Below are 18,628 nucleotides of genomic sequence, written 5' to 3'. Positions count from 1 at the left end.
TAGGAGAAGGAGAGAAGAGAGCATTGTAAGCTCACACTGTGTATTCCTTATCCAAAAAACTTAATAACGACTTTACAAACTTGGCTTTTATACCTTAGCGAAGGTTTCTTATGTCAAACACTAATCATATGGGAAATTTAACCAAGGATTAATTGACACGATCTGGAAGCTTATAGCTCAAGCTCATAGATTACAATATCCACTCGCTTATTAGGAGTTACAATATTCCCAATTTATCAAAAGAATAAGTGTTTTTACAATGAAGCTTTCAAAAAATGTTACATGAGTTAGCTTGCTGCTAACATTCCCCCCCTCCTTGAGTGTGTCGTCTCTTGACATAGTTTGATGGACTGAAGTAGTCTTCGGGTTGACGACTGGTGAGGCGGTCTTTAAGTTCTTGAAGAGTTTTTTGATATCGGATGCGCCGTTCTTTCTCATGGACTTGCAAAAATTGAATAGTAACTATATTCTTTAGTTCTATGGCTGAATCTCTGATGAACCTTGCAGTTAAATTACTGATCACTGGTCCAAAAATCTTTGTACGCCATGTGAAGAACCCGGTGTAAAAAGCTTCTTCAAATGCCAACATATTGCTTGATGGTAAGAACATGCATCTCGGATAGAAGCCGTACAAAACTTCTTCTGAAGGTTGCCCACTTAATCCTAGCATAAGCCCTCGTTACCTTCTAAAAAGGACACCCATGGGGCTCCTGCTTGTTCACACTCATGAAAAACTTGGACACATGTGAACAACATTTTGAGGATTTAAAAAATCATTGCACACGAGAGGTCAGGGAGGATCTTAAATAAGTTCATGGTGCATGTTAGGGTTTTCACCATGTATTCTTCAGCTGCCTATCCTTGCTTTGGTGCTGGCAGTTTCGGGTAGTTAAGCCAAGTCAGACTTTTCTTTTTTGGTGCTTCATGTGCTTGCCATGTTCTTACCCTTGGTACAGGACAGAATGTTGGATCCATTTGAATTGATTCTGGTGCCCTTGTAAACAATATGAGATACCTTGAGTTTTTGCTGAGCCAATTTTTCCTCCATGTGGGATGGAGAGCCTCTGACACCTTTACTTGATATCCTTGTAGAGTCTTTCTTTTACTTGCAACATCTCCACCTTTCTCAAAGGATATGGAAGCCACTGTTTATGCCACTGAGAATTGGTTTGATTGGGAGTGAGCTGAGTTACATGACAGAGTGAAGGTCCTTCAACTCCCAATCCATAGTCGCTTTCCATTCAATATCCACTTCTTGAACAAACTGCTTTTTAAGTGCATTTTCTTCAGATTTAGAGAGTTGGACCATTGGCACTTGTTCCTCGTCTGTGATTGGTACTTGGAATTGAAAACTTTCTGTCTTCTCTTTAGTTGGTTGTGTTTCTATGTCTGCAAATGAGATTGATGCTATCTCTAGAGTCGGCTGTTCAGATGTACGCGCCTCCTCTTGAGTTTCCACATTCCCTTCTCTCAGCAATTGATTGGATTTTTTCAATTCTTCTATCTCTTTAAGAAACCGTTCTTCCCTTTGTGTGCACATCAGGGCAAGGTCCCTTCTTTGTTCTTGTTCTAGCTTCAACTCAAGCTCTAATTCTTTGTTTTTTCTTTATGAAGTTTTGTAAACTTCATCAATCCCCTTAAGTGAATCTATTGCTGGGTTTTCCCTTATTTGCTTTAGAAATGTTGCTTGGTCATTGATTCTCTGCTCTAAGTATTCTCTGCTCTCAGTCATCAACTGCATCTATTTCGCATATTCGTTGACTTGAGTGATAACTTCATCAGTTGTTTCCCACTCTTTGAATTCTACTTGAGGCTCTTTGGAAGGTCCGGCCTCATCTTTGGTTTTTTTTGGTAGCTGCTCTTGATTGGATTACTTCTCTTGCTTTAACCCATCTCCTTTTATTTCCTTGATTTCATCTGATTGGTTAGTTGATGAAGAGCTTGGACTAGGAAGAGGCCGATTCCCTTGTTTGGTATTGGGTGAGGATAGTCTTAGAGACATCACGTCCCTTTCATGATGTGGTTCAATTGGTTTGTTAGATTCGACTTGATGTGGTTGTTGAACAGTTGATTCTTCTCCGGATTTTTGTTGAGCTTACGCTAATGTTTCTTGTATTTTTAGGGCTTCAGCTTCCACATACATCCTTTCTAGCATGTCTTTTGGATCTTCTTCTCAAGGTTTTTGGTCCTAGGACCCTTGATTTCACTTGGATTCTATAGACTTAAAGTCTCTCCTCCAGCTTGCTGATGTTGTTCATAAGCTTCTTTTTCTCTTTTGAACCTTGCCTTCTTCTGTGGAGGTTCATTCTGGTATGTGACAAAAACCTAGATTATTTAGTTGGGGACCCCCTCAAACCCTACCAAATGGTAATTTATTTATATGTAAGTGTTCTACTATCTAGGGACATGCTACAATTCAAATCTTGTCCAATTTGGTTGAGCTGACAGGCCGTTATGGTCGTTTTTGTATTCTAGGAGTCTATACACAACTGGGATTCTAGGGCTTTTCTCGGGACCTATACCTGCTATCCAACTGCATAGAAATGTTCTTTGATGAGTTTAGAACTTACCACTCATGTCTTGTGTGAAATGACACTGAAAATGGGTGATTCTAGACTCTGGAAATCGTGCGCGAAGAAAGTCGAGAGCTCTCTTCTCCAAGGATGCTGTAATGTACCCAACATTTTTCAATAAAAGTATTTCATTTACTTTCCAAATATATAAGGTTTGCATTTTATTAAGTCAAAGAGCATTCTAATGGAATGATCGGATAAAAAATCAGAGTTTAGAACTATTAATTATGACCCTTATTCACTTGAAAACAATAGGTTGATGGGAAACTTAAGCCTCAAGACTGTATCTAGAGATAAGAGTTGACCTTTAAGAAAAGAAGGAGAAATATTGGAAAAGAGAAAGTAGTTTTAGGAGTGTCTTTAAGAAAGAAAGAGGAGGGAGTTAAGTTTAGAGTTCTTGCCTTGGAAACTAAGCTTCTTTTAAAATTGGAGGACCAAAATCGCGTATCGGATTCCGTGTCTGCCAATTTTTTTAACAAAATTATATAGAGCCGCGAACGTACACGAACTTATCTCTCTTTGCTTCCCTCTATTAGTAGCTGGCCTTGAGAGCCTATATAAAGACCCCTCTCCCTTCACTTTCAAACACACAACCACACACTCTCAGAAGCGGAAGTTCTCTTGCCTTGACGTCGGAGTTACCTTCTCCCCCTCAAGCTCTCTCCCTCAAGCCAGCTCCATCTCCAAGTCTTCTCTACCATCATCATGTTTCCCTTCGGTTTCTTGAGTTCTCTTTCTCTCTTTTCCTTTTCTCTACTCGATACGATGGCCCCAAAGCGAGTGACAATAAGCTTGAAGGACGCTCATGCCATTCCACTTCCAAGAAAGGTGCAGAGGAAGGCATCAACTACTCCAAATGTTGCTCAAGCAAAGGTATTGGTTGCGGAAGAAGTCGAAGCTATCCAACCTCAAACACGGAAGGTAATCGAACATGTCGCTAATCTCGTAAGAAAAATTTATAATTCTGTATTGCTATTCATGTTGACTTGGGAAGCTAAGCATAGAAATTCCCTTAAAACGTCCAAGAAATGTGATTCTATCACAAGAAACAAGCATATGTTTTCATAGATTAGTGAAAGAACTGTTTGATAAATTGTCACTGTTTGTTATTGCTTGACAAATTGTTATTGTTTGATAAGTTGATACTGGTCGATATGAAGAATTGGTTGACATGTTTGAAGGATCATTTAAAGAGAAGAATTGTTGAAAGAATATCTTTTTTTCCTCGTGGGTAGCGAGACGATTCCGTGGTTAGCGGAGATTGAGCTGAGGTTATCGGCTCTCTTTTGTTCCTCGCGGTTAGCGAGATGCCTCATGGGTAGCGGTATTCCTGGAAGTTAGCAAGATGCCTCACGTGTAGCGGGATGCCTGGTGGTTAGCAAGATGCCTCGTGGGTAGCGGGATGCCTCGAGGTTAGCAAGATGGGAAGGTTGCGCAATTTACGGTTAGCGAATAAATCCTTTGCAAAGGCTCTATTGGTTAGATAGAGGAAGTCCGCGAGTAGCGACAACTCATGAGAAATTGGAAAAGTTTATTTTGTTTAACTATAGGGCTGTCTTCATTAGGTCTTGTTTGAATTGTTTTGGTATTGTTTGAAGGGCTGCATAAAACAACCTGTGTTTGTAATTAATTAAGGAACACTATTTGTATATGTAAAACAATGTGGTAGTAATTAGAAAACAAGATAAAAAGTGTGAGTGTGGGGTGGACAGTGGAGGTTGGCTCATGTTGCTAGTCAAGGATGGGTGGTCTTGATTAGTAGAGAAACTCTCCACTCCCTCTTATTGAGAGAAGTGAAATTAGAGACTCATTGTGCCAAGAGTCGAGACATCCCAAAATAGTCGAGTACTTTCCATAAGATTACTAGTTAGTTTATATTATGTCTCATATCATATTTATGGTTATGGATGATGGCCGTACCTCTTAAATGCGGGAAAAAAGAAGTTGTTTATGGATTCTAAATATGTCAATGGGATTTCATCTTTATGTTATAAAAAATAGCTTCTAATTGAATCCTTGATTTATCGACCTGACCTGTGGCGTATGACCCTTATAACCACGAATATAATGGATAGAGGACTTCCTCTCTTCTGTTGCTCGTATCTCTACTTTGTGGAGATGCAGTAGGGTGTCGTCAACGAAAAAGGAGAATAAAGGAAGGCCATCTATCAAGTTGTCCCAATCTTCCCGGGGTTGGGGACCTCACAATTGGTATCAGAGCTTAGTTTAAAAAGATTTAATTGGCTACTTCAAGCTCCCTAATGCATATGGGTTTTATACCCATTATCCAACTTGTAGAGATATAACGTTATGCCGATTGACATGTACCATAGTTATGACTGAAACCTCTATTATGTTTTCTCATGGAGAGATATTTTGTAGACCCCTAAATGACATTTTGATGACTCTATGATTAAAAGATTGAGTTGTTTTTCTACAAAGAAAATTTTGACTAGTTAAGTCATGAAAGTGAGTTTTTTTTTGTGGATTGAATGAGCCATGATTGGTCATGTGATGAGAAACTCATGACTGGTTAAGTCATGTGATTGAGATAAGTCACGGCTTCTTAAGTCATGTGACTGAGTTTTGATAGACTAGTTAAGTCAAGATTGATTAAGTCGTGTGATTGAGTTTTAATGAATCGGATAAGTAATGATTGGTTTAGTCATACGATTGAGCTTTTAGTGGACTGGATAAATCTAAGTTTAGAAATTACCCTATTGATTTGAGTTATTATAAACATTGATGTACACTCAGGGGAATTCCCAAATCACTTTACGTTGAAAAACCGCCAGAATGATGCTATCTATACGGAGATTCAAGAGAAGAAGTTGTTGCCCAAACAAATGCAACCACCTTCTTTTAAAGGAGAGGGTGATGATTTTGAAAAAGATGTAGAAGTATGGATTGAAGCTATGGATGATTACTTATCTGCTGTAAGGACCACACCTACAAATCAAGAAATGCTAGGGATGTTTCACCTTTCAGGGAAAGCAAAATTATGGTGGAAACAACATTGTTGTGACATGGAAGTGTTGGAGAACTCTCAGAGTTGGCTGGAAATCAAACAAGCACAGAAGGAAAGATACTTACCTTCGCCTGCCCATGAAGCGATATGAATGAGTTCTTTAGATCTTGAAACAATACATTTTATCTTTGAAAGAGTACTACTCAAAGTTTGTAAGGCTTAGACGTTACGCATCTTCAATGACCATAGAGCAGCAGGTAGCTCTCTTTTGTCAAGGTTTAAGAGAACCAGTTAGCTCGCGATTGGAAGCCCTGAAGCCTACCACTATACAAGATGCTTTACTACGAGCTAAACCTTTGATGGAGGAACAAGGGATTACAAGAAGAATTGAACGGAATTAGAAATTTAATGATAGACAACCACCAAGGGTTTATGCCTCTAATGCACAAGATTCTTGACGCTTGAACGTTCGATGCTTTGAATGTGGAGAGTTAGCACATTATCGGAACACTTGTCCACGATTGACTTATGGAGCAACAGTAGCAAGTGAAGCAGACTAAGGACACTACCCTTTTGGACATAATAATGATCGAGACAGTAATTAGAGTAGGAGTATACTCATTTATTCTCGAGATGAGGACATCTCAAATCCCTAACTTTAGGATATTGTAATGTATCCAACATTTTTCAATAGAAGTATTTTATTTACTTTGCAAATATATAAGGTTTGCATTTTATTAAGTCAAAGAGCATTCTAATGGAATTGATCGGATAAAAAGTCGAACTTTAGAACTATTAATTATGACCCTTATTCACTTGAAAACAATAGGTTGATGGGAAACTTAAGCCTCAAGACCGTATCTAGAGATAAGAGTTGACCTTTAAAAAAGAAGGAGCAATTTTAGGAAAGAGAGAATAATTTTAGGAGTATTTTTAGGAAACAAAGAGTAGGGAGTTAAGTTTATAGTTCTTGTCTTGGAAGCTAAGCTTCTTTTAAAATTGGAGGATCAAAATTGAGCATCGGATTCCGTGTCTGCCCAAATTTTTTTAATACTATTATTATAGAGTCGTGAATGTACGCGAACTTATCTCTCTTTGCTTTCCTCTATTAATAGATGGCCTTGAGAGCCTATATAAAGACCCCTCTCCCTTCACTTTCAAACACACAACCACACACTCTCAAAAACGGAAGTTCTCTTGCCTTGACATCGGAGCTACCTTCTCTCCCTCAAGCTCTCTCCCTCAAGCTCTTACCTTCAAGCCATCTCCATCTCCAAGTCTTCTCTACCATCATCGCCCTTCGGTTTCTTGAGTTTTGTTTCTCTCTTTCCCTTTTCTCTACGTTGATACGATGACCCCAAAGCGAGTGGCAATAATCTTGAAGGACGCTCATGCTGCTCCACCTCCAAGAAAGGTGCAGAGGAGGTCATCAACTACTCCAAACATTTCTCAAGTGGAGGTATTGGTTGCGAAAGAAGTCAAAGCCATCCAACCTCAAACACGGGAGGTAATCAAACATGTCGCTAATTCGGTAAGAAAAATTTATAATTCTACATTGCTATTCATGTTGACTTGGTAAGCTAAACATAGGGATTCCCTTAAACCGTCCAAGAAACGTGATTCTATCACAAGAGACAAGCATATGTTTTCATAGATTAGTGAAAGGAATGTTTGATAAATTATCACTATTTGTTATTGCTTGATAAATTGTTATTGTTTGATAAGTTGATACTGGTCGATATGAAGAATTGGTTGATCATGTTTGAAGAATCCTTTAAAGAGAAGAATTGTTGAAAGAATATCTTTTGTTCGTCGAGGGTAGCGAGGCGATTCCACGGTTAGCGGAGATTGAGCTGAGATTATCAGCTCTCTTTTGTATCTCACAGTTAGCGGGATGCCTTGCGGGATGCGAGATGCCTCGCGGTTAGCGAGATGGTGAGGTTGTGCAATTCGCTGTTAGCGAATAAATCCTTTGCAAAGGCTCTATTGATTAGATAGAGGATGTCCGCGGGTAGCGGTAACTCATAAGAAATTGGAAAAGTTACTTGTTGAATTATAGGGTTGTCTTGATTAGGCCTTATTTGAATTGTTTTGGTATTGTTTGAAGGGCTCTATAAAAGAACGTGTGTTTGAAATTAATTAAGGAACACTATTTGTATATGTAAAACAGTGTGGTAGTAATTAGAAAAAAAGCTAAAAGGTGTGAGTGTGGGGTGGCTTAGGTTGCTAGTCAAGGATGGGTGTCTCGATTAGTTGAGAAACTCTCCACTCCCTCTTATTGAAAAAAGTGAAATTAGAGACTCATTGTGCCAAGAGTTGAGACGCCCCAAATCTACGTGCCCTTGAAAGATGTGGACCCGATTAGTTGAGTACTTTCAACAAGATTACTAGTTAGTTTAGACTATGTCTCATATCATATTTATGGTTTATGGATGGCGGCCGTGCCTCTTAAACATGGAGAAAAAGGCATTGTTTATGGATTCTAAATATGTCAATGGGATTTCATCTTTATGTTATAGAAAATAGCTTCTAACTGAATCCTTGATTTATCAACCTGACCAATGACGTTTTCAGGAATTTTTTGGGTGGAAATGAAGTTGCTAATCCATGCTAAAAAGCTTGCTCACTAGCCCCGAGTACATAGATGTACATAATGCTTTGAGTTTTTGGAGTGCTCTTGTAGAATTTATGTACAAAGGCTTGGCTTTGGTCAAGATGTTGGTTGAGTTTTGGGTTGGTGGAGTTTTCAAAAAATAGTTTTTAATGAGTATTCCTAGCCGTGCTTGATAGCTTGCAAATCGAACTCCGACATCATGAGTTACACGCACTCGAAGTGGATGGTTTTTTCACTTAAAAAGTGGCGACGAATGCACGTGGGAAGACGGCAAGTGGGCCGACTTGATGGTTTTTTTTAGCAATGGTATGTTTAGAAATTTTTGGAGTTAGCCGGGGTAATAAGCTCCAAGCCATGCTTTACGGCGCTATATTTGGTGGTTGGGGTCACCCGCTACGCCTCCGAGAAAATGGCTCAGGTTGGGGGCAAAACAAAAATTTCAGGTTTGGACATGGGGAAGTTGGGAGAGCATGCCAAGTGGCAATGGAATTACCCCACATGGGGGGGAGCATGTGAAAATTGGAGGGTATAAGGGGGGGAGTGGGTACCCCCTAAGGGTGTATCAAAGGAGTTAATGGAGCTTCTTGGCCTTGCTTGAGAGGGCTCGTGGGCTTTGGGGAGAGGAGGGGGGCGCCCAATTTGTGTTCCCACTCTCTGGACAGGCACCCTACCCATTTTTTGGTCCCCAGACACTGTCCCCCCCCACTTGCCTTGGTCAAAAGTGGCCGACAACCCATTTTTTACCCAAAAAAGGCTCAGAATGGACCAATAAAAAGGTGCCTAAAGGGAGAAATACAGTCGGCTAAGAGGGGAGAGAAAATCCCTTGCATTAGAGACAAAAAATTCCCCTTCAATAGCTGCATTTCTCTGCACACCCGCAAACACTTTCCAGAGACCTCCTTTTTGGAGCCTTTTCAAAACCCGCAAACTTCAAATGATTGTAATTTGCTCATTCTTTATCGGAATCAAGCATATGGATGCTCTACGGACATCTACACGAGCCAATATATACATTCATATTCTCTCATTCTTCTAATTCCAAGTGTGGTTTCTGCTAGAGCTCTTCTTCTCCAAGATTTACAAGTGTTTAACACAGGTGAATTTGACGGTGCAACTGTTGTTCTTTCGGACGGTATGATCGGTGCAAGGCTATATGGGCATTCATTTTCATTATCGTTTGCACTCCACATCGTTTTGGTGCCCCCACTGAGGAGAAATCCTCATGTGCTCCAATTTTCACAAAATTTGTCCACTATGCATGCAAAAAATGTAAAGGGGATGTGGGTCCTTATGGACAACTGCCATGCTATTTGTGTATAGTATTTGAGGCGATCCTTTAATTTGGGTTGCAGCCTTTGTGAGGATCATGAGGTTTTGTGAAGCTGAGCACTGGGGGCCGGGTTACCCAGTGTGAGGTGGATTAGGTACTGGAGCGATCCATCGACATCCCTTGAGTTTTCGACGTCACATGTAAGTGTTTTTGTGGCAATCAAACATGGCAGACGAGTTCCCACATTTTCATGATTGCCTAATGAAAATGCATAGATGTTTATTGAAAAGCTGGAAGTCAATTGCTTATTGCGCAATATACTGGACCAAGCTATATTGTTGAGGCGGATGCAATATAGTTTACAGGATGAGGCAAAAGTTTGGTTACACAATTTTGAGGAGTTGATGCAGGCACAAAACCCAGGGATGGTTTTAGACTACAATCATGTGAAGCAAGATTTCTTGGCACAATACCAATCCATTGAAGCACTTGATGAAGTTTGGCATGAAATTTTGGGGTACACTTAGAAAGCTAATCAAAGCGTGGATGATTTTGTCATGCAGTTACCCGTTTATGGGATAAATGGGCTCGAGCTTTGGGAAATGAAATTCCGCCGGCCATGTTAAAGAAGGACCGTTTTGTAGCCAATCTCAAGGAAGCTCTGAAGTTCAAAGTTGAGCTGAAAAGGCCCGTTACTTTCGAAGAGGCAGTCGCGATTGCCAGGGAGAAAGAATGGAAGGCTCAACGACTCCATGAGTACGGCAAGGTGGTTCCTATGCAAGCTAATGGTGGCCAAGGTGAAGGAAATCAGGCAGAGACTGGAGTCCCACCCACTCAAAGGGCTGTAGACCCTGAGCAATTACAACGTAATATGCATGACATGATGAACATGATGCAGGAATTACGGCTCAATGTCCTTGTAGGTGGAGGTGGTCGTGGTCGCGGTTGGGGCCGTGTTAGAGGAATGGCCCAGCCATATGAAGCTCAACCTAATGCTAATGCAGGTCGTGGACAGGGTGGCTTTGAGCCACGAGGAGGTTCATTCCAACTTGTTATAATTGTGGGGAACTTGGTCATATCAGCACTCATTGTCCAGGAGCAATAAGGATGGGAGGTGATATGTTTCCAGTTCCTCAACAGATCCCTGACAGGGCCAATCATTATGCATTGGATATACGAGGAGATCAAGGTACTGGACAGGAAAATCAAGCCTCAACCTCTGGTGGTCATGTGGGTATTGTGCGGGTAGAAAAGAAAGACGCAGATGTGTTGCCAGTAGGAAAAAGAGAAAGGGAAGGCTATGCAACACCAGGACCTAGTCAAAAGAAAGGGAAGGAGAAGGAGGGTGAAGATGCAAAAGCCAAGAGAAAGAGAAAGCCTCGTAGACGATTTGAAGTGGCAGATTTGCCTTTGGGAGAAGGCCAAACAGCTTACAGTTTAAAGGAAGACGTGATTGGGAGGAAAGTAGATTGTACTTTTGGACAGTTGATAAATATGGTGCCCAAACTTAAAAGGTAGTGGAAGTCATTAGTGAATCCAGAAAAAGAGCCAAAGCATGGACAAGTCAGAGTGTTGTCCGCGGGAGAGTTACCCGACATATGTCCTGTGGTGAACGCTTGGCACAAAGGTGTGGACATGGGAGAAGCCTGCATTGATGGAGGTGCTCAAGTTTATGTGATCACACAGTCATGTGTCGAGAGACTGGGTCTCATCACATGCAGAAGCTCTGGGTTTTGGATTCGACTAGCAAACCATGCCAAAGTGAAATGTTTGGGGATGATCAAGAATTTGGAAGTTGAAGTCTTAAACGTGAATGTTATGGTGAACTTTCATGTTATGCCAGCTGGTCTAGGAGCCTTTCCTCTCATTTTGGGACGACCTTGGTTGAGAGCTATTGGTGCCGTGTAAGATTGGGGCAAGGGCACAATCGGTGTGCATGGCAAGAAGGGAAAAAAGAGGGTGTTTGATATGACGACCAAACAACGTATGGCACTTAAAGATGTGAGTGAGAATGATGAGTCCTGAATTACCAGTGATGATAGTTCTGAAGACTCAGAAAGTAGCACTACTTCAAGTTCCAGTGATGAGGGTGAAGTGTCATTCTTGTTGTTGGACGAGGAACAAAGAGAAGTTAGTGAAGTGCTACAATTATTAAAGAATATAAATGCTTCAAGCCGTTTAAAGCAACTTGAAGAGTTGATGCAACCTAAACAGGAACTGCCAGTGAAGAAAGAGTTGATTCAAAATATGCTGAGTACTGATCTAACACAAGGAGAAAGAAGGGAGTACTTAGCAATGTTGGATAGGTTTCCAAATCTTTTTATTACCTCATATTAGGAAATAAGGGGTTTTGTTGGGGATCCTGTGAAGATCGAGCTAGTTGAAGGGGCAAAACCAATCAGACAGAAGTTAAGGAGGATGGGCAAGGAGCAGATGAATGCTTTAAAGGAACAAATGGATAAGCTTTTGGATATAGGGTTCATTGTGCCAGTGGATAATGCTGAATGGGTAAGCCCTGTAGGAGTCACCCCAAAGAAAGATGGGCGTTGGAGAGTATGTGTTCATTACAAGCCACTAAATGCGGTGACCAAGAAAGATCCTTACCCTCTACCTTTTATTGATCAATTGCTAGATGCAGTGGCTGATTTTGAGAGATACAGTGTGTGTGATGGGTATTCAGGATACTTTCAGCTTATCCTTGCTCCTGAAGATAGGAAAAAGACTACTTTTATCACGCCATGGCGTTTTGCTTTTGTTGCCTTCCTTTTGGGTTGACAAATGGGCTAGGAGCCGTTGAAAGAAAAGTAGACTAGGTCCTTGTCCCATTTCTTGGAAAGTTTGTCAAAGGGTTCATAGATGATTTTTGTGTATACAGTTCAAGGAAAGAGCATGTTCAGAAGCTTGAAATGACGTTTGCAAGGTATGATGAATGCGGGGGTCAGTTAAACCCCAAAAAATGTCATTTGGCGCAACCAAGGGTGAAGCTTCTTGGACATGTGATTTCAAAGAATGGGATTGAGGCAGATCCAGAGAAAGTGGAAGCCTTATTATTGCTGTCATCCCCAAAGGATAGAAGACAATTGGCTACTTTCATTCAGAAGGTTAAATATCTGTCTCGATTCATACCTTTGGCATCATAGTTATTGTACCCACTGCAACAAGTGGTTAAAAATGATCCATTGGAATGGACACAAGACTGTGAACAAGTTTTCGATAAGGTCAAAGAAGTTTTGAGCACACTGCCTATTATGCAAGCTCCTGACTGGGAGAAAGAATTTTATGTTAACCCGTCAGTTGGAGATGATGCCATTGGGGCTATGCTATTGCAAAGAGGGAAGGAGTCCAAGTATATGAAGCCTGTTTATTATGCTAGCCGAGTTAAAACCCCTAATGAAAGAGAGTACTGAGAGATTGAGTTGGTGTTGATCAGTATGGTCTATTCTTGCAGACGATTCAGGCATTACCTATGGAAAAAGTCGTTCACTTTTCTCACCAGCTATTCATTGCTGCCTCAGTTGTTTAGTAACTCAAATATATCTAAGACAGTGATGAAATGGGTTATAGAACTACACGAATTTCAATTCACTTTTTTGGTGGAAGAGAGTACTCGAGATACCCTGGCAGATTTACTCACTTACAAAGAGACTCTTGTTTTGGCTAACAAAGAGGTGGTGCAAAGGAAGAAGGTCAAAACTCTTGCTATATCCAATGCTTCACTCTTATATTTTGATGGCTCTTATCGAAGAAGTCATGAAGCTGCTTCTGGAGGGATTGTTGTCTATGATGCACAAGGAAATCTTGTGAGGAAACAAGGGTTAAAGCTTGATGCAAAAAGTAATAATGAAGCAGAGTACATGGCTCTTGAGGGCGGTCTGCACATTTGCTTACAATTGGGAATTAAACGCCTAAAAGTCAAAGGAGATGCCTTGTTGGTTGTGAAGCAGGTATTGGGGGTGTGGAAGAATAAGAACCCTAAGTTGAAAAATTTGTGTTTCAAAGTTAAATCTTTGCTTAAAAAGTTTGAGGCATGGAGTTTACAGTATATTGAGAGGTCTCAGAATGAAGAAGCTCATGATGCTGCCCAAGAAATGATCACTTGTGTGTTTGTGTTGAAGGCTGATGCCCCTCTATATCATGGAAGAGAAATGCTATCAAAGGAAGTGGATTTTCTGCTTACAAGTGTTTTACTTGAAGATTTGCAATCATCCAAAAAGTATGCTTTTATGAGAAGAGTCAAAAAGTACAAAATGCTTGATGATGTGCTTTACATGAAAGGAAGTGATTTGATATTGCGACGTGTGCCCTGGAAAGAAGAAATCTATAAGATTCTGGAAGAGAACCATGAAGGATCTTGTGGAGGACATTTTTCCATGAAAATTATGCTACATAATATTTTACAAGAAGGCTATGTGTGGCCGAGTGTCCAGCCGGATGTGAACCATTTTTGCAAGTCTTGTTTGTCTTGCCAGAAGATGGGGAAGAAAATTTTGAAGCCTGAATTGTGAAAGATGATTTTAGCTTTTGATGTATTTGAAAAATGGGGACTTGATGCTATTGGACCCTTACCCATGACTGGTAAAAGAAATGTTTACATTCTGACAGCAGTGGATTATTTGTCACGTTGGGCAGAAGCTAAGGTTGTAAAACAGATTACCAGTAAAGAAATGGGGAAGTTTGTGTACGAAGATATATGCTGCAAGTTTGGTGGGCCTTTGGAACTACTTTCTGATCGGGGACTAGGATTTAGAGGAGAGTTGTTTGATTTCCTTTGTGGAAAGCTTAATATACAACACATGTACAGTTCTCCTTATTATCCACAATTGAATGGTCTTAAAGAGAGATTCAATGGAGATTTAGTGAATATCTTGACAAAAATGACTTAGACACATGGGAAGACTTGTGCACTATGGGCTTATAGAACCGCTATCAAAACAAGCATAGATTTTCTCCTTATCACTTGATTTATGGCAAGGAAGCTTTATTGCCTATTGAAGTGAAAATGCCTGCACTTAAGTGGTTGTCATTGGAAGGTGAAGAGCAGCAAGATGCTTGGCGGAAAAGGTTGTTGGATTTACAATGCTTGCAGTTAAACAAAATTTTCGCCTTGAGTCATTATGAAGAAGTGTCAAAGAAGGCTCAAATGAAGGCCAATGAATGCGTCAAGGATAAAGGAATTGAAAAGGGTGATCTTGTGTTGGTGGTAAAATAGTAAACTGGACAATACTTTCCAGAAAAAGTTTCAGATTAAGTGGGTCCTTTTACTGTTGTAAATAAATTTGAAAAGGACACATATCAATTGGCAAACTTAAATGGTGGAGAGCATAAATACCGTGTTAATGGTTACAGATTGAATAAGTATCTGGCACGTTTGATGACAATTGTGACTGATGAAATGCTATCAATAGACGGAACAATGCGGAAACATCCGAAAATGTGGACGAGGTTTCTGGGGATGAAATGCAACAGTTATTCACCCTAGGGACCTCTGCTTGTCATGAATGACTAAGCATGCAAGGGGGGGTTGGCAAGCTATGTCAGGAATTTTTTGGGTGGAAATGAAGTTGCTAATCCATGCTCAAAAGCTTGCTCACTAGCCCCGAGTACATAGATGTACATAATGCTTTGAGTTTTTGGAGTGCTCTTGTAGAATTTATGTACAAAGGCTTGGTTTTGGTCAAGCTGTTGGTTAAGTTTTGGGTTGATGGAGTTTTCAAAAAATAGTTTTTTATGAGCATTCCTAGCCGTGCTTGATAGCTTGCAAATCGGACTCCGACATCATGAGTTACACGCACTCGAAGTGGATGGTTTTTTCACTTAAAAAGTGGCGACAGATGCACGTGGGAAGACGGCAAGTGGGCCGACTTGATGGTTTTTTTAGCAATGGTATGTTTAGAAATTTTTGGAGTTAGCCGTGGTAATAAGCTCCAAGCCATGCTTTACGACGCTATATTTGGTGGTTGGGGTCACCCGCTACGCCTCCGAGAAAATGGCTCAGGTTGGGGGCAAAACAAAAATTTCAGGTTTGGACATGGGGAAGTTGGGAGAGCATGCCAAGTGGCAATGGAATTACCCCACATGGGGGGGAGCATGTAAAAATTGGAGGGTATAAGGGGGGGAGTGGGTACCCCCTAAGGGTGTATCAAAGGAGTTAATGGAGCTTCTTGGCCTTGCTTGAGAGGGCTCGTGGGCTTTGGGGAGAGGAGGGGGGTGCCCAATTTGTGTTCCCACTGTCTGGACAGGCGCCCTGCCCATTTTTTGGTCCCCGGACACTGCCCCCCCCCCCACTTGCCTTAGTCAAAAAGTGGTCGACATCCCATTTTTTACCCAAAAAAGGCTCAAAATGCACCAATAAAAAAGGTGCCTAAAGGGGGAAATGAAGTCGGCTAAGAGGGGAGAGAAAATCCCTTGGGATAAGAGCCAAAAAATCCCCCTTTAATAGCTGAATTTCTTTGCACACCTGAAGACACTTTCCAGAGACCTCCTTTTTGGAGCTTTTTCAAAACCCCCGAACTTCAAATGCTTATAATTTGCTCTTTCCTTATCGAAATCAAGCATATGGATGCTCTACGGACATCTATGCGAGTCAATCTATACACTCATGTTCTCTTATTCTTCTATTTCCAAGTGTGGTTTCTTCTAGAGCTGTTCTTCTCCAAGCTTTACAAGTGTTTAACACACGTGAATTCGATGGTGCAGCTATGGTTCTTTCCGATGGTGTGATCGGTGCAAGGCTATAGGGACATTCATTTTCATTGTCGTTTGCACTCCACAACGTGTGACCCTCATAACCACGAACATGATGGAAGACTTCCTCTCTTCTGTTGCTCGTATCTCTACTTTGTGGAAATGGAGTAGGGTGTCGTCAACGGAAAAGGAGAATAAAGGAAGGCCATCGATCAAGTTGCCCAAATCTTCTCGGGGTTGGGGACCTCACATATGACTAGTAGAAATGAGGTGATTTTGGGCTACCTTAGATATCTATACTCAGACTTCCCAAACTATTGTTCCCTAGATTCCCTTGTTAGTTCTAATAGGCCATGAAATCTACATTAGACTTGAAAATTTCCTCAATCGAACCCTGTTCGCTCATTCTGCGAGAATTTGCAAAAACAGGCCCTGGCGGCGTAATTTAGGCCTCCTTCTTTCGTTTGTCATTTTGATAAAAAATTATTGTGCCTCTCCGTCTTGCCCACCTGATCATCAATGTATTTTCAGGTTCTCCATATGAGCTCATTTGCTATTTATTAGTAAATTTTGACCTGTTTATTATAAAATCAAAGAAAATAATAAGATGCACTAATAAAAGAAAATTGAAATATCAACAATTAAGAAAATCCACCAAAAAACACTATTTTATTACTTTTTGGTAGATTTTTTAATTTGTAAACTCAAATATCAAGGAAAATTAATAAAATAAACAAAAAGAGCTATTTTTTGATATATATTTGATAGCATGTACAATATTTACACTCATCGGGGAGATTTTATTAGCTAAAATTTCCTTGTTGATGATTTTAAAGGACAATTTTAGGTAATTTTTCAAAAAACCACACGTTAACATCCAACTTTTTTCTCCCTCTTCAAACATTACCCTTAATAAATTAAGTTTCCTTCCACCTCTCCTAGATGAATACTCCGGGACGACTATGTGCATGGGTTGAATATTCGTGTCTATGCTTAGCCGTGGTTGACTCTACCATGCTTTGAAGGCCAATGAAATTCAAATCAATAGACAATGCAAGAGTTGGGTCTTGAGTAGTTAACTCAAGGGTTCCGTGGTTGAGGTATCCTGTTGATGTTTTTTAAATAACAAATTCTATAATTTATGTGCTCTTTGCCTGATTGTACCATCTGGATGCCTTGACACACTAGTTTCCTGAGCTGTCTGTAGCAATGATGACGGTTGCTCATATTTAACTCTCCATTGGTATTTTAGTTTTTGGTTGATGAACTGTTGTGGTGGAGTTTTTGGAGATTTAACTTTCCATTGATTCATCGCCTTTACAATTTGTGGAGAAGGTAAAGGCTCCTTTGGTTTCCAAACCCATCTAGTGCTAGTTTTTCTTTTGAAAGATGTTTTTCTCTAAGTTGTTAGATGTGAAACTTTCTTCAGTTTGGTAGATGAGTTTTAGGGCACCCAAATTTTGAGATGGATTGTCCTAGAGTTGTGATTTTTGTACCCAAATTTACTTGACTCCTTGCATGCTGCTTGTAGCATTTGCTTGACTAGAGGCTGACGTAGATGGATTACTCCCTGGTTTCTTTTGTGGGAGACCTCTTTTCCATTCCTCTATGCTCGGTGCAATTGGAGCTAATAGTTGTCCTCCTTTAAGTGATAGCTTGAGTTGATTGGTGTCCCAATCTGGTACTGTCTTGTATGTCCGCATCCATGAGATTCCAAGAATCAACGTTTCATTCATAAATTCATCTGGTATGCATATAAATTGATGAGGGCATGAAAATCCATTTACTATCACATTCAAGTTAACCACTCCCAATGCCGATGTTGGGTTTTTGGTTGCATCCTTTGATAGCAGATATTCCCGATGCTAAAGACCAATTCATAGCATTCTTGTAAGTGAAATAACTGACTGCATTCATTCGAGTGTAAATATCTACTAATGCATTTGTGCTATGATTGTTCAATTGTACTGTGATGCAAAGGTAAATTCCATCCAACCATTCATCATCCGTTGATACTACATCATTTTGTGATTCTCGTAGTCATTAATCTAGCTCCAATATGCTGATGGGGATAGGTGTTTGTTGATTTTTGAAAGAAGCTTTCCTCATGAGTACTCGAAGTCGGGCTTCCTCTTGAGCTTTGTCCACAACCTCTGGTCATTTAATCTTTCTTTGCTTTGCTGCATGCATTTTTTCTGGCCCATTTTCCTTTTTCTTGAATTTGGGAATGTGTTGCTTAAGGGAATAAACTAAAACTAGGTCCCCTTTTATAAAGATTTTTGCGACTACATGTGAATCAAAAAATTGTTTTTGATTTTGTTTTTGTGCATAGATGTGAGCTACAACTATTAGCCTTTGCTCATCAAGCTTTTCTAAATCTTCAAGCCTCTCGAACAATTCATATCCTGTCAACTCAAGATCTTTAGCTACCCTTAGTGTTGGCAATAGAAATTCCATCGTTGGTAGTATGACATCAAGACCATAAACAAGATTAAAGGGTGTAGTATTTAAAGCTGTCT

The sequence above is a fragment of the Adiantum capillus-veneris genome, chromosome 24 (genome assembly GCF_014529385.1).
Source record: "Adiantum capillus-veneris isolate H3 chromosome 24, ASM1452938v2, whole genome shotgun sequence".
In the NCBI taxonomy this organism is placed as follows: domain Eukaryota; kingdom Viridiplantae; phylum Streptophyta; class Polypodiopsida; order Polypodiales; family Pteridaceae; genus Adiantum; species Adiantum capillus-veneris.
This window is presented reverse-complemented; position numbering follows the sequence as displayed.